This window comes from Medicago sativa, chromosome 7 (genome assembly GCF_051527215.1).
Source record: "Medicago sativa cultivar Bolivia chromosome 7, Bolivia_mono, whole genome shotgun sequence".
Classification (NCBI taxonomy): domain Eukaryota; kingdom Viridiplantae; phylum Streptophyta; class Magnoliopsida; order Fabales; family Fabaceae; genus Medicago; species Medicago sativa.
Window position 1 is genome coordinate 25,958,658 of NC_140755.1, and position 16,544 is coordinate 25,975,201.

Sequence of the window (16,544 nt, forward strand, 5' to 3'; positions counted from 1 at the left end):
TTAATTAATTAACTAAAATTAATTAAAATAAAATAAAAATGTGAGATTGATAGTTTTTTTAATGAAGGGGTATTTTAGTATTTTCAAAAAAAATCAACACTTCTCTCTCTTCTATTTCTCTTCTCTCACTCTTACACCAAACAACCCCAAATCTACTCTATTTTCTTGTTTCTTCTCACAACCAAACACACCCTCTATATTTAGCCTTATACCCTTCTTCCCTTTATTACTAAAATTGATTTTAATTTAAAGGAAAAGAATAGGAAATTAGATGGATGCACTATCTAAAAACCGATTCCAACTCATTCATAGTAATAAAAAAAAATATTTCTAGAGCCACTTGTGGTTTTGTTGACCGAGTTTTGGATGTCTGGGATGAGTGACTTTCTTTTTGTTTTTTTTTTGCCATTGAGTGTCTTTCTTTTTTATAATTTAATGTTAGTATTTTTGTTGAGGAATGGATTTTGGTAGAGAAAATAAATCATCTTTTTGTGAAGGCTATGATTTTAATTATTAATAATAATAATGAAAAAAAAAATGAACAAAGTACCAAATATAGTTTTACTTATGATTTTGAAGATAAATCTTGATAATTGTAGGTTTGCTTTTTATGAGAAAAATAAATAAATAACATATAATCACTCCTTCTCTTCTTCTCACGTTTCATACTTACTAACTTCAATTTTAATTTTCACTTCTAATTAAACCAAACCCAAAAACATTTCTAATTTACGCTTAGCAAAAATCATCTTTACTCTCTTTATCTATTCTACCAAGTTTGTCCAGACACTTGACAAAGGTAATTGATTTTGAAACCTTTCACTTTTGTTCTTTGAATCTACTTACTTATAAGTTGTGTGACTGATCATAAATCCAAACTTCGCTATTCTTTTTGTTTGTGAGAACAACATGGTTCATCTCTTCTTCGTATTTAAGTGTTATGAGTTTTGCAAAATGATCATATTTAAACGTTGTTAGTGTAGTTCATGAACACTATGAACATTTGGTTAAATTTAGAAGAAAAATAAATATATGGACTTTGGAATGAAACTTTTATGGGTGTTACTTTTCCCACCCTATGGCTTTCCTCGCGCGCCCTATTTTTTTCCAATTTTACCTCTAGTCCGGATTTCGTAATCCGGAATGTATTGTTAGTAATTTTCAGATGTCTCCAGATTGTAAAATCCGGATTAGTATTTTAGCATAACTTTTGCAATTTTAAGCTCTACAATTCGTAAAATAAAATGCGAATAAAATAAAAAAACATAAATAAAAAGACACAAACATAAAAACAACTCATTTTATTAATATATGAACAATACATTACAATAATTTTCAAGTTTTTTAAGCTTATTACATAACATCCTAAATCTATTTCTAATCTCCTAAGAGCCTAATTCTAATCTCCTAAGAGCCTAACCACTGCTATGTGACAGGACATAGCAGTAGCTTGGCTATTGGAGGAAAACCGAAGGAGGAGGGAAGAGGAGGGCGGGAAGAAGAAACAAATGCCCCTGAGGGAGGTGGGGGGTGCTCAGACTTACGCCCCGACAGGCGAAGCTAATAACCACACTGACCCACATGAGCCTCAGATGAACCGCCCTTCGTTGCAGCGCGGTTCCATCCTCATTGACCGTTCATACAAACCCTGAAAGTTTTCAACGAGGCCCTTATCTATGAAAGGCCAATGATGGAAAACCATGGTTGTAGAAGGAAGAAGAGGAGGAGAGGGATGGTGTGAGAAATGGTGGGGTTTGGAAGAGTATTTATAGGGAGGGGTGGGTGAAAAATGGTTGGGAAACCATTAATGCAGTCAAAAAACGTGGTAAAACACGTTTTTTTTTACTTGACCACCGACAAATGCGTGTGGTGCAGACCACCGGCCATGGCACTGAAGCGTTCCGGAATATACAATCCGGAATGCACCTTTCAGTTCCGGAATATATTTTCCGGATTAGTGCAATTATGGTGCTCTTATGGTGAACGAGGGGAACGTTTGCACTTCTTTGTAGGGCTAAGGACATTCCGGAATGTATAATCCGGAATGCTTCAGCATTGGATTCTTTTGAAAGAGAGCTTGGCTTCTTTTGAAAGAGTGCCATCAAGTAGTGGTTGGACGGTTACAACTACTAACACGTTTTCATTGACTGTATTAATGACCTAGGACTTGTTTAAGGCTATAAATAGGCTTCCATCTTCAACAAATACATTCATTCTTCACTTCACCTCTTTCCTTCCATTTTCTTCAAATTTTTTAAGTAGTGTAGGAGTGTCGGTGGTGTCATGGTCATTGTTGACCGTTCCTATGAACCCTGCAATAGCATTTCAGCTTGTGTGGGGTTCATATAACGGTCAACAGAGATCCTTGACATCAAAGAAAGACACAAAAAGCGCACAACAAATGGTCCTGATTTTATATTCCGGAAGTTACTAACAATCTGGTCCGGAAAGCATAATCCGGACCAGGGATATTTTTGGAATTTTTGCAGGGCGCGCGAGAAGGCAGTAGGGTGGGAAAAGTAACACTCAACTTTTATTTTGACATAGATGAGTCGTATACTCTTATCCAATTTTCGTAAGAAGTTTAGAAGAAAAGTTCTTGTACTATGTTTTAGCAGTTAAAAACAATGGGCGCATTATGATTTATTTTGACTCAGAAACGATGGAAAATAATGTTTATGATGTTGTTGATAAATTCAAACTGTGCTCTTAATTATCTTTAATGAACTTAAAAAAGTTTCGAAAACGACATAAAAACAAATGAGATTCTGTTGAACTTTTCGTAAAATTTTTGTGACGAAAATGTTAAGAATTATTATAATTAAGTCCGGTTGAAATAGGGTAACCTTAATTAAATCTAGGCATCTTTTCTTAATCAAAAGTTATCTTGATGTGTTAGTTTATTTTAGAAAAAGAAGACTTCTAAATATGTTAACTTTCATCGAAACAAATAAAATAAATAATAATAGTAATAAATCTTGACCACATTCTTAATTTTTAAAGCTATGGTCTCTTGGGTAGAAAATTGTAAGTCGTATTTTCTTGCTCTCTCTCAAGTCCGAGTCGTATTTTCTTGCTCTTCCTCAGGTATGATCATCTCTCTCTATTTGATTCGGTTTCTTTTCCCTTCTCTTGAGTATCGGTGTCATGAACTTTGAAAGACAAGTGAGGGTTTAGTGACAATAAAGTGAGATTGTGAGAGAGTTTGGAGAAGCGAGTAAGAAGAGAATAAAAAGCATTTAATTGGAGAGGGTATTGGATTCTTGGGGGACTTTGATGACTAAAAGAAGTAAAAGAGATAAAGACATATTCGATTGGATGAAAAACTATTCGAGGTAAGGGCACCTCTCTATTTTTATACATTTTTCCTTAAAAATGATATTTATGTTTATAATTGCTTTGTGTTTGCTTACATGTTTGAGAATGCCTAGTTGTCAAAGTGAGTAAATGTTTACATATGCAAGTTATATTCTTGAGACTAATGATTCACATATAATGATGATATAATTAATATATTGCATATGATTAGAATTGCTTGTGCATATATGGGGAATCGTATGCTCATGCATTTCATAGTTACATGGCCACCAGAGAGGAGTCATGAGGTGCACACCGGAGAGGTGGCACAAGGTGTGTTTCAAAACCACCTTATCCCTTAGTGGATCATCGAGTCTGATAGATGTGGCGATGCCAGAACCCTCTACAGAGCAGTAATAATTTTCGGAATCATATGCATTGGCATATAGACATTGCATTAGGAATCGAGTCTTAAATTTTTTTATTATGAGCATTATTTCTCTATTTGTTTCCGTACGTTGATTATAATGAGATCTCTAATTCACGTATAATGTTTACTCCGTTTATGCTTCTTGCTCTGTTCCTGTATATTTGTTGTTTTCGGATTGGTGACCTTTCCAGTGGATGTGTGGGCTATACGCCATTAGATTATGATGATTTCGAAGGAAGCTGAGCTACGATGACAGAAGATGACGATTCCTTCTTCCTGGATGAGTGAACTATTTCATCTAGGGGATTTGACCAAACTGCATGATAGATCACGTTCACGGGAGACGTACTCGAGACAACTCACATAGTTAGTAGGAGAAAGCCTTTAGGGTGAGGTCATTGGTAGGTCCAGTACCCAACATTATTTATTTTAGAGTCAAAGATCAACTTAGTAGTTCCTTTAATGTTAGGTAATACTTTTGATAGGAAATTCTCCCTCTGCGTAGAGATGTACTTGTGTCTTGTAAATTATCCAGTTGTCATGCAAAGCTCTGTATGACTCTGACCTCCATTTTGGAAAAGGAACCTTTCATATATTTTGTGAATAAAAGTTTATGACTTGTGATTAAAAAGGTTTAAACTTTATTCTTTTGTTCTTCGTTAAAAAAAACAGACACAACATTTGGTGTTAAAAATCGGGATGTTACAATATTGGGGGAGCACTGACACGTCATGTGGGCAACCAGGATAGTCCCTTGGCGGTTATGGGTTCACCTTCACCTCCCCCTCCCGCGGCTGCTCATCATTATCATTCGCGTTCTCCACGTCCACCTCCTCGATATGTTGAAGCTCATGCTCATGCTCATGCTAAGGTTAAGGCTTAGACTCGACATGACGGTCCCTTCCCCTCCCCCTACACGCCCTCCTTTTCGCTTCATCCTTCTCCCCCTGTCCTGCCCTGTAGATGTAGTTTGGGAAGGTCTGTTGTTCCTAAGACAGTCTAAGCAGTTCATATTTGAAACATGCAACATCACGTATACATATTGTTAACAAAAATCAACAAAGTAAATGACAAACAAAATATTTTGTAAAAGTTCATTTTATATATTATTATTATTATTATTATTATTATTATTTTGAAGAAGTTAAAATGAAATTTATTTAAAACAAAAAGAATCCTAGCAAGCACAAGGAATGCTAAGCTAGGAGACTTAAAAGCAACATACAAAGGAAAAAGGAAAAGTGTCTGTATATATGCGGAACACCCAAACAAACACTCATATATCAAATACAAACTTCTACAAGCAAACCAAAAACACCCTCCACCGAGAGCCCTCGAAACCAATAAAAACTAAACACCAAACCAAGAAGTCATCTCCAAAAACCAAAGTCCAAACGTGCAATTGCAGGAGCAAATCTTGTGTCAAACCATTAAAAAACCTCTCCAAAATAACCATCAAACTTACCAAAAACCCATGTAACCGCTATATATTATTATTAATAGGCTTAAGTGAATTTTTAACCTCTTAACTTAAGAGAAATACGTTCTTTTGACCCTTTATCTTTAAGGAAATAAGTTCTTTTGTCCCTTTATCTTTACAAAAAGTTGTTTTGTCCCTTTATCTTTTGACCCTTTGGGACACATGTCGTCTTCTCAGCAGCTTTGCAACATTTTGTAAATTTACGGGGTAAAATTGTTATTTTTTTATTAGGGGACCAAAATCACAACTTTTTTAAAATTTAAGGGTCACGTATGCCTTTTAAGCCTTATTATTTTCTATACCTTGTATATATAGGTAAACTTGAACTAAGCGTCATCATTTACGAAACATAACTCAGCGTGAGTTAACTCACGCATAGATTAACACATGCGTGAGTTAACTCACGCCAGGGGGCATTTTCCGAAGTTTGGTTGGAAATGAGAAAAATTTGTTAGGAGAAGAGCATAATTCATTTTCTCTATAAATCAACCAAAACCCTAACACACCACTGTCATTTACGAAACAAAGTTCTTCCATCTAAATCTAAATCAACCAAAACCCTAACACACACACACCCTCACTATGGCGGAAAATCAAATCACCGAGCTTTCCCAACGAGACATTGAAGACATTGAAGATTTCGAGGTTACTGAAGAAGACATCCAAAACTATTTGGATAATCGTAACAAACCTATTCGACGTGCAGCGAAATGGGCGTTTTTTATTAGCATCATTGTTTTGATCTTGGTAGTAGTAAGAATCGGATACGTGAGTAAATTTTTATCTCTTTGATTTTTTTATGGTATCTTTGTTTTTTATTATCACCATTGTTAATATTATTTTCTATTTTGCAATTTCAGTTATGGAATCGATTGGCAGGGTAGGCATATCGTTGAAGTCCCTCTTTTCCGTACCAACTCTACATGGTACTTAATTTTAGATTAAGTAGTAATTAGGGTGTTTAAGTGTATATACTTCACCCTTAGCATAGTATTTAGTATTTAGTATTTAGTATTTAGTATTTTAGTATTTTAGTATATAGTATTTAGGGTGAAAGTGTAATGAAGAATTGTTTACACTTCACCCACCCTTCGCATATATAGTAATTGGTTACTTCTTGCAATTTTTCTCTATTTTTTAATGTATTTTTCATTGATAGTTTGTTATATCTGTTTGTTTTTGATCAAATTCTGTGGGCACTGACACAGGGTATTGATGTAGTTTGATTTTTGCACTTTGAAAAATGAAATGCGGTCATATCTTACTTATGTAGTTAGAGAAGTTTGAAATTTGGTAGATTTTGTGCTAGTGCTGTCAAGAAATGTTGAATAAGTTGCCTTTGTGTCAGCAGCTCTGTCTTTGTCTGCATTGCCATTGTTTTTCTCTGTTGAAATTGCTCTAAATAGGTGCTTGGCTACTTCAATGTACTTCAATATCTTCACAACACAGCAAACAAATTATCATAGTATCTTGAAGTGAGAATGAAAGAGTCCTTTGGTTGTTTGTCTGAGATCGTTCATGGGAAAGATGTTTGGAGAATTAAAATCTGATCAGACAAATTCTCTTGAGATGATGCTCATCGATGAGAAGGTAAATTGATAATTAAGTTATTGCAGTTTCCTTGCTGATGTTTTGGTTCAAATCTATATGCCATTTTGTTTGTTTGAAATCTGTTTTTGAATTTATGGTGATGTAGAGGATGATGTTTATCATATCAAGGGATCGTTCTTGCTCTATAATGTTTTTGACTTTTTATAACTAAGAGTGTTTCCTGCTTACTTGATGTTTTATGTAGCTTTTGTGATGCTAGAAGTACATAGGTTTTTTTGTACACTTTTAATGACCAAGAATTGCTTCATTTTAGTTCCATTCCATGCATTTATTTCATCTCAAAACTAAGATGAGAATTAACCAATACATCATTCAGTCCATTTGTGAAATCTGCTCAAGAGAAGCAAAATAGGAATTTTTTCCGCCCTACTCCTTTATATTATTTATCCTTCACAAACAAGTTCTCCATCTGTTTCTTCTTACTTAAACTCTTTGGATATAAGATTCAAACTTACTAGAGATTACTGATCAAAGTCTAATTAGTTTTCAGTATATAGTTTGTTTTTAACTTGGTTTATATATGTAATAAACATAATAACAGTGAAACAAGCATTCAAAGATGGAGAAAGAGCGAGATTGATCGGAGAGGAAGAGTCAAAATTGTCACTAACGGGTTACGCTTGTATTATTTCTAGCATTTTGAACAAAATGTGACTTTTGTGTTCATCTATTCTTTGCGTATCAATATAATAGATAACCTTATCTTGGCTGAATGCTACGTTTTTTCATAAATCAGGAGGCTGTGTGTGTACCACAAACCTTGGTGAGGGCTTACAGCAATTTTCACAAATTGCCATGAATGGGGTTGCTGACAGTTTGAATTGAACCTAAGCTTTTATATAGATGTGGTTTGACCCTGGCTTGAGGGAGTGTCTTTCCTACTTTTCAGTTTTTATGAGATTAATTTTAATCTTAAGTTACAAATTTTAATGAAGAGAAGAGAAAAAGTTGTATTTTCTAAATCCAATTGAATCTTTCATTTGTTATAGATCTTTGGTCTGTGATAGTTCTTTCCATGGTCTCTGAAATGGAAAAGATCGAATAATTTGTTTCTTCAATTTTTTATGTTTGAAGCTTGAATTGCATATGCAAAGAGTTTTGTGACAAATGCACATCTCTGATGTATGTTGTGCAGGATGCCTTTATTTCCATTGTTTTGATGTATACCTAAATCTCAGTTATGTCACCTGGTTGGTACTTGTATAAACCACCATTTGTTTTCAGGACTTATGTCACCTCGTTTAACTTGATTGCGAGTGGATATTAGGCTACAGTGATGTGCTTGAATTAATTTAGGATGTCACTCAACAGTCAAACGAGTTGGAGAAACAAATTTTGAGTTAATTTAGATCATATTGAAGATATATTCTCTTCAGAAAAGAAAGGCTACGATTAAGAAAAAGATTTAATATTTAACCAGTGAGAAGTCAACAGTGCATTAAAAAGCTGTTTTTCTGGAATCAAATTTAGAGATAAAAAGAATTGCTAGTTACTTAAATACAATTTTTTTTTTTTTTTTTGCATTTAGGACTTCTTTTCATTTGTACATTCTTGTGTTGTTTTTTTCGAATGCTCATTGTTTCAGCATAGTTATTTTTATTGCATTTTCATTCCTCATTTTTGTTAATCATCTTTAATTAATGAATAGCATCTTTTCTTTTGTATTTACAGGAAAATGGAAAAAAAAGTGCGTAGTCAATCTCCTTTTAGTCTTATCCGAAAACTGAATACAGATGCAGTAAAAAAAGAAGATTCAGTTGAAAGCATGGAAGTGAAAGATAGCACACTTTTGTCTTCTCCTGTCATTGAGGATGTAAAGGAGTCCAGTTTGGAGGACAAAGATGGTAAGCTTGAGGATACTGGGACCACCGATGGAAGTCCTAGATTGTGGAAAAAAAAGAAATTGATTTAAATACAGTAGACAAGGTTGATGTCCTCAAGGATGGGATAGATAAGAAACAGAATTTGACATCTCAAGTTGAGCAACCTTTGCTCGATGAAATTGATGATTGAAAGGACTTGAAAGCTGCCAGAAGCAGCGTAACAGCAAAGCAAGATCAGCAAGCAGCAGAGATAACCAGAAGTGGCGAGAGGGTATTGAGGAAGTAGTCCAGGATCCACGATCAACACATCTGGCTAGCATCAGACAACACTCAGATGATAATGAGCAGGGATTCTATAGAAAAGAGCATGAGGGAAAGCAAGATCCTGAAAGAAATCACATGATACTTAGAGGGAGAGAAGGATTTTACCCTTACGAAGACCGACATTGTAGCTTAGCTCATCAATTGCATACAAATACTGACGAATTTGATAGGCAAAAAGATAGGGACAGTTCTGAGTTCTGACTTGGATTGGGCAAGGAGAGATGATGATGTCTATAACAGAAAGGTTAGAACTAATGAACCTAGAAAGAGGGATAGGGCTAAGGTTATAGAAAATGAGAGAAACGACAAAGATAGCTTTCACTCTAGAAAGCAGTTGGGTAATGGTAGCTACAGGATTCCTTATGAAAAGGATGTTGGGTCTAAAGATTCAAGACACAGGAAAAGAGATGAGGGCATGAGGGTTAGGTACGAAGCTGTGGAGTATTACCATATCAAGAGGAGGAAGGATGAGGAGTATCTTAGAAGGGAACATATGGACAAGGAAGAAATTCGACATGGCTACAGAGAAAATGCTACTTGGCGTTGAAGAGAAAGAGATGAAGTATTGGATCAACACAAGAGAGATGAACTACAAAGAAGTAGAGATTACCCTGGTGATCAATACACCAATAGGAAGAAAGATGATGTCTTGCTAATGCAGGAGTGGGGCGATAGGCAAAGAGATAGGGAAGAGTGGCATCGGTTGAAATTGTCCCATGAGGTCCATACCCAAACGTGCAAGAGAAGAAGGAAGGATTTAGGGAAGAAGAGTACGAGCAGCAGTAGAAAAAGCATGGGTTAGCCGTGTTAGTGCTAAAGATGAACATAAACTTTCTGATAAAGATTACCAATCTTGAGAATCAGTTCGACAATGACCAACTAAAAAGAAGGGATCAAATTCCAGAAGCAAGTTCACATCATAAGGTCAAGTAGTCGTGATCGTGATCGTCGTGATCGTGATCGTCGTGATCGTGTTGCTAATGCTTCAGATTACCGAAGACTTCACGAGAGGAAACATAAAGAGGGCTTAAGGAAAAGCAAAGAGCGTGATATTAGTGACCTCAATAGTGTAGGACTGTCCAAGAAAAGTCTTGAAAACCCAAATGGTCCATCAAATGAGAAGGTATGCATCACCACAATATCATGTAAAATCTGAAACTCTAGCTTGAGAGTTAAATACTTAGATGAAAATAAGCATTATCCATATCTGCTTCCTAGAATCAAAATTGGGTTGGGAGTTATTGTGAGCTGGCAATTTAGTTCCTGTTATTATTTGACTTGTTGGTTCAGGCCACATAATGCATGGAAAGGAAGGCTTTATTGTGATCAACTAACTAGCTTTAAATTGCCATTAATCCTGCTCACCTAACTTCATGGGGGGAGGCCACAAAATGTGTTATGAGGATAAATCTAGCACGGTTAATAAGAATTTTTAACATCTGCATCTTGGTAGTCTTTCTCATGTATATTGATAGTATATGAAGTAATGCTAGCAACACTCATTCTAACACTCTTTTTAACACTCACTCTCTTAATGAGTGAAACACACATGGATCCCACCACTTTATTTGGGACCCATTCTCAAAGTGGTGTGACCTACGGCTACATGTATTTCACCCAATAAGAAAGTGAGTGTTAAAATTAGGGTCGCTAGCATTACTAAGTATATGAATATTCCCTAAAATATTAGCTATTCTTTTGGTAGTGTCATTTTGTTTGGGTCTCTGCATAATCTGGTTATAATTGATAGGCTTGTGAACCTCTTGCTTATTGTTATTTGTATGGGTTACTGGACCTGAAGAAAAGAGGATTGTCGGATCAATTGGAAACTAGCATAAAGCATTGTGAAATTCTATGACATTTAATAATGATTCAATTGTCTTTATTCTAGATGGTTGCCTAAATTGATTTATTTGAATGGCCGTGCTCTAAACTGATTTATTGAAAATTTAATCTTTCTATAAGAATCTAACGATATCATTTGATCCATGTAGCCTCACCTGATAGCATAATGCTTAAATTTTGTTTTCTTTCCTTCAATTCGACTCATGACTCGTTAATTTCCTTGGTGTTCCAATGTGTGCTTGACAGAGGTGTTAATATTCTTAGCAGAGTTCTTGAGATTTTGTTCAAAAGGAAAAAGTATTATTATTTTTTGTTTCAAACTAGTGTGTCTTACTATTTAACATCAGTAAGCTTGGAATTCTAACACATTAATTGCATTTTCCATTGGTCTGTCCCCGCCTCTTGTTTTTCAAGATTTTCTTCTGCTTGCAAACTCTTGCTGATGCTGGAAATAACTGTTAGATATATGAACTTGTTTTCTATAATAGCTAGTTTCTATTGTGAAGGGCTCTAAAGAATTTGGTGATCAAGAACGTACTGAGCATGAAATTCCAAGGCATCGCATGTCCAGGAAAAACCAGGATGGCATTTCATCCGATGATGAACAACAAGATTCCTACAGAGGACATTCTAAACTGGAGCTGGACAAGCCACAAGGAAAAGATTTCAGTATCAACAAGTCATCTTCTTCCTTGAAGTTCAAGGACATAAGGATAATAATGGCGGGTCTTCTGAAGTTGGGAATCCTGTGGATAAATATGCTAAAACAGTTGATTTAGATAACCAAAAACCCTTGATGCCTGAAGCAAGGGATTTTGTAGACATGGAGAGCAGGGATGGTGATTCCAGCGAATCAGGGGATCGGCACCTGGACACAGTTGAGAGGATGAAAAAACGGAGTGAGCGGCATGGTTATCAAGAAGCTAGAGAGTGAACCTTCGCCTTCTGCCAAAACTGAAAGTCAAGTGGAGTCAGAGGTTAAACAAGAGCGACCTTCCAGAAAAAGGAGATGGATCAGTAACTAAATGAAATCTGATATAGTCTTAGCTTTGGGGAAATTGCACTTACGCTGATGCTTTTAAAGTCTAAAACAAGAGCGACCTTACCAGAAAAAGGGTTTGAGATATATTTTGTACTTCAGTTCTGTTGAACTGTCACCGCACTGCCTATAAATTTATTGTACACCATATACGTAAAATGTAAAAAGTGACACATATTTTTGGTGTTATAATGTAGCTCTTACCTGGATGATTTGGGCTATGAGCAGCGATCGGCATTTTGTGGTGAACGTGACCAAGGTTGCATGTATGATAAATGAAATTGAAGTGACGAGCCTTTGTTGTATTGATAGATAGATATCAAATCACATTTAGTTAGATTAGGAATTACGAAAATAATAAATGAAGTTTCAGGCTTAATATTATATTATATATGTATCTATTAAAATTTAGTTTATAAATGTCCAATCAAATCACGTCATGTAAATATTTCTGGAGATATTTGAGGAATTAACCTATAAAATGACAACTATGATATACTTTGCCTGAATGTTTGTCTACGGAGAAAGTTTTACGCATATAAAAATCACGTCATATAAAAATATATTTTTTATATAATGCATTGATCACTTTTTTCTATCTTAAAACTCACCATGACTCCAGATTCATTTTATAGAAAAGAAAATATACACATCTTTGTAACAAAACAATTCACATAAATTAATATTGACCAATGATTTGATCAGTTGCCTTATATTACACTTTTCACAAATTAAATCTTTAAATAGTCCACCAAATAAGTAAGATAATGCTTTTGCACAATGCTACTGTAATTAAACAGCAAGTGAATTTAAGACCATTGATTTGTGCAAGTTGATATGGTTAGTTTTTCTTTATGGAAATGACACATGGTTTCATTTTGTGATGTGTATTCTTGGCCAAATATCATTTATGGTCATTTAAGTTTTGACAAAAATACTGGATTATTCTTTTAAGTTTTTTAAGTTTCAAATATGTCCCTTAAGTTGTTTCAAATATGGACGGTGAGGGGTGAGGTAATGTCACCCGCGGTTTTGGTTGGATTTGGATTTTGGATCCGAAATCCGACCGAACAGTCCGATTGTCCTGCCCAGCGAAACCCAATCCAAACATGCTGGCGCCACCCCCACCTTCCAATTTCATCATCCAACTCATCTATAAATACACGACCCTAAATTAAAACTATGCCACATCACACAGTCTCAACGTCTCTTCAAGTTCCTCTAAACCAAAACCTAGCTGCAAAACCCTAATCTAAACATGCTTGCGCCAAGGAGGATATTGCGGTTGCAGTAGTGGAATTAGACAGCGCTTGAGTTTCAGCTAGAGCCAGCGCCTCAGCACGAACATGAGCTTCAACACGAGCTTGAAACCTCTTTTTTCTTATATTACGGACAATTGAATCCCTTTACCATATTTGACACCTTTTCGATGGTGAGTTCATCGAAAAGGTGTCAAATATGATAATCGAAAAAGGGATCCAGTTGTGTTCGTCATAAGGAAAGAAAAAGTGGTTTCAAGCTTGTGTTGAAGCTTAGGCTTAAGCTGAGGCACTTACTCTAGCTGAAGCTCACGCGTCGACTCTAACTGAAGCTGAGCCTCAGGCTCAACTTATATCACTCGACTCCGACAGAGGTACGTTGATTTAAACATATAGTAGTATGTAGGGTGAAAGTGTAATAAAGAATTTGTATACACTTCACCCTTCGCATATATAGTAATTGGCTAGTTAGTATTTAGGGTGAAAGTGTAATGGAGAATTTGTATACACTTCACCCTTACATATATAGTAATTGGTTACTTCACCATTCGATTAATATTAAATTTGTTGTTCTTGTTTTATTTTTTTTGCAAACAATGTTATGCTGCTGCTTCACATGGAATTGAAGGTTCTTTTATTCATGTATTATATACACTTACCTCTTGTTATAATGCCAGTGGCACCAATTGGATTCTATGTTAAATCAATTGAAATTTTTCTAACATAGAGGTGAGTATTGTTGGGGATGCATCAGTTTACACGGTGAATCAACCTTTGATTGATTTTGATTCTAAAACTATTTCAACTTCTGTATTATATCACCTAATGGTCATCAACCATTATCATTGTTTGGAGTTGTTAATCACTATCGTTGTTTGAAGTCATAATTCCGTGATTTCTCGTGTTGTGACAAATGTTAACAAACATTTAGCTTGCACAAGATTTTAGCCTCTCATCTTCAAGGATTTCATTTGTATAAAATACATTTGCAAAATGCTTGTCACACTAATGCAGATGAAGGAGGCAGAAAATCCGTTGTACTAGACACCGCTTCTTTATTGGAAATAGTATATAACTATTTACCGACTTGGTTATATTATGTGACCCAGCAAAAAATATTTCTTTAAACAATAGGGGAAAAGACAAGATCAAGCATATTCGTAAATCTTATATGGCAGCCATCTTGATTTCTGAATAATACTAATAAGCAGGTTTTGAGTTGTAAACTGTACCTGCCAGCCAAGCTTGCACCTGATGCAAAGTAAGTTGTCTCTCTTTGGAAGTTCTCTGCTTTGTTAAGAATTTTCTTGAGTTTACACATAAATGCATTTTGGGACCTAGGGTTGAAATTAAGTTGATACTGTCATAGATAGTTATGTACAATTGTTAACTTTATAGTTTTTATTATTTTCTTATTAAAGAAAAATTTCATTTAGCTGCTTTGATATGTGTATGTGAGGTTGCAATAAGGTAAGAGTGTCTTTTTCCCGAAATGCTACTAAGGGAAGAGTGTCTTCCTAAATACTACTCACTCCATTTAGCTGCTTTAGTTTGCTTTGACGCAATATTGATATATAGATATTGTCAAGGCATATTTTAGTTTATAAACATCAATATTGATATATTGATGTTTCTTTTACACAACACACACATTTATGTTATATGTTTCTTTTACACAATAATGATCATTTATTGTTTATTCTAATAGTAATTAGAACCATCATAACATGAATGTGTGTGTTGTGTAAAAGAAACATCATAAATAAATGTTTAAATGACATGTTATGTAAAAGAAACATTGTTATGATTGCGAGAAAAGAATATATTTAAAAACTACATTTTTCGTAAAGTCTCCATCTTCTCCTTCTATTTTCCCTTCTTTAATGAGAACTTTTGTTGAAAATAATTGTTGAACTCAACATATTTTAGTTTGCCTTGACGCATTGATATTGATATATAGATATTGTCAAGGCATATTTTAGTTTATAAACATCAATATTGATATATTGATGTTTCATTTACACAACACACACATTTATGTTACGATGTTTCTTTTACACAATAATGATAATTTATTGTTTATTCTAATAGTAATTAGAAACATCATGACATAAATGTGTGTGTTGTGTAAAAGAAACATCATAAATAAATGTTTAAATGACATGTTATGTAAAAGAAACATTGTTATGGTTGCGATAAAAGAATATATTTAAAAATTACATTTTTCGTCAAGTCTCCATTCGATTAATATTAAATTTTTTGTTCTTGTTTTTTTTTTTGCAAACAATGTTATGCTGCTGCTTCACATGGAATTGAAGGTTCTTTTATTCATGTATTATATACACTTACCTCTTGTTATAATGTCAGTGGCACCAATTGGATTCTATGTTAAATCAATTGAAATTTTTCTAACATAGAGGTGAGTATTGTTGGGGATGCATCAGTTTACACGGTGAATCAACCTTTGATTGATTTTGATTCTAAAACTATTTCAACTTCTGTATTATATCACCTAATGGTCATCAACCATTATCATTGTTTGGAGTTGTTAATCACTATCGTTGTTTGAAGTCATAATTCCGTGATTTCTCGTGTTGTGACAAATGTTAACAAACATTTAGCTTGCACAAGATTTTAGCCTCTCATCTTCAAAGATTTCATTTGTATAAAATACATTTGCAAAATGCTTGTCACACTAATGCAGATGAAGGAGGCAGAAAATCCATTGTACTAGACACCGCTTCTTTATTGGAAATAGTATATAACTATTTACCGACTTGGTTATATTATGTGACCCAGTAAAAAATATTTCTTTAAACAATAGGGGAAAAGACAAGATCAAGCATATTCGTAAATCTTATATGGCAGCCATCTTGATTTCTGAATAATACTAATAAGCAGGTTTTGAGTTGTAAATTGTACCTGCCAGCCAAGCTTGCACCTGATGCAAAGTAAGTTGTCTCTCTTTGGAAGTTCTCTGCTTTGTTAAGAATTTTCTTGAGTTTACACATAAATGCATTTTGGGACCTAGGGTTGAAATTAAGTTGATACTGTCATAGATAGTTATGTACAATTGTTAACTTTATAGTTTTTATTATTTTCTTATTAAAGAAAAATTTCATTTAGCTGCTTTGATATGTGTATGTGAGGTTGCAATAAGGTAAGAGTGTCTTTTTCCCGAAATGCTACTAAGGGAAGAGTGTCTTCCTAAATACTACTCACTCCATTTAGCTGCTTTAGTTTGCTTTGACGCAATATTGATATATAGATATTGTCAAGGCATATTTTAGTTTATAAACATCAATATTGATATATTGATGTTTCTTTTACACAACACACACATTTATGTTATATGTTTCTTTTACACAATAATGATCATTTATTGTTTATTCTAATAGTAATTAGAAACATCATAACATGAATGTGTGTGTTGTGT

At 34.5% G+C, this 16,544-nt stretch overlaps 1 pseudogene across 1 annotated transcript; it reads left to right on the top strand.

The window, feature by feature from the left end:
* Positions 1-5,707: 5,707 nt before the first annotated feature.
* Positions 5,708-12,162, top strand: LOC146905186 (FIP1[V]-like protein; annotated as a pseudogene). Its single transcript, XR_015017994.1, has 4 exons — positions 5,708-5,975; positions 6,068-6,797; positions 8,490-10,088; positions 11,317-12,162. The product of XR_015017994.1 is annotated as an FIP1[V]-like protein (transcript).
* The last annotated feature ends 4,382 nt before the right edge of the window (positions 12,163-16,544 follow it).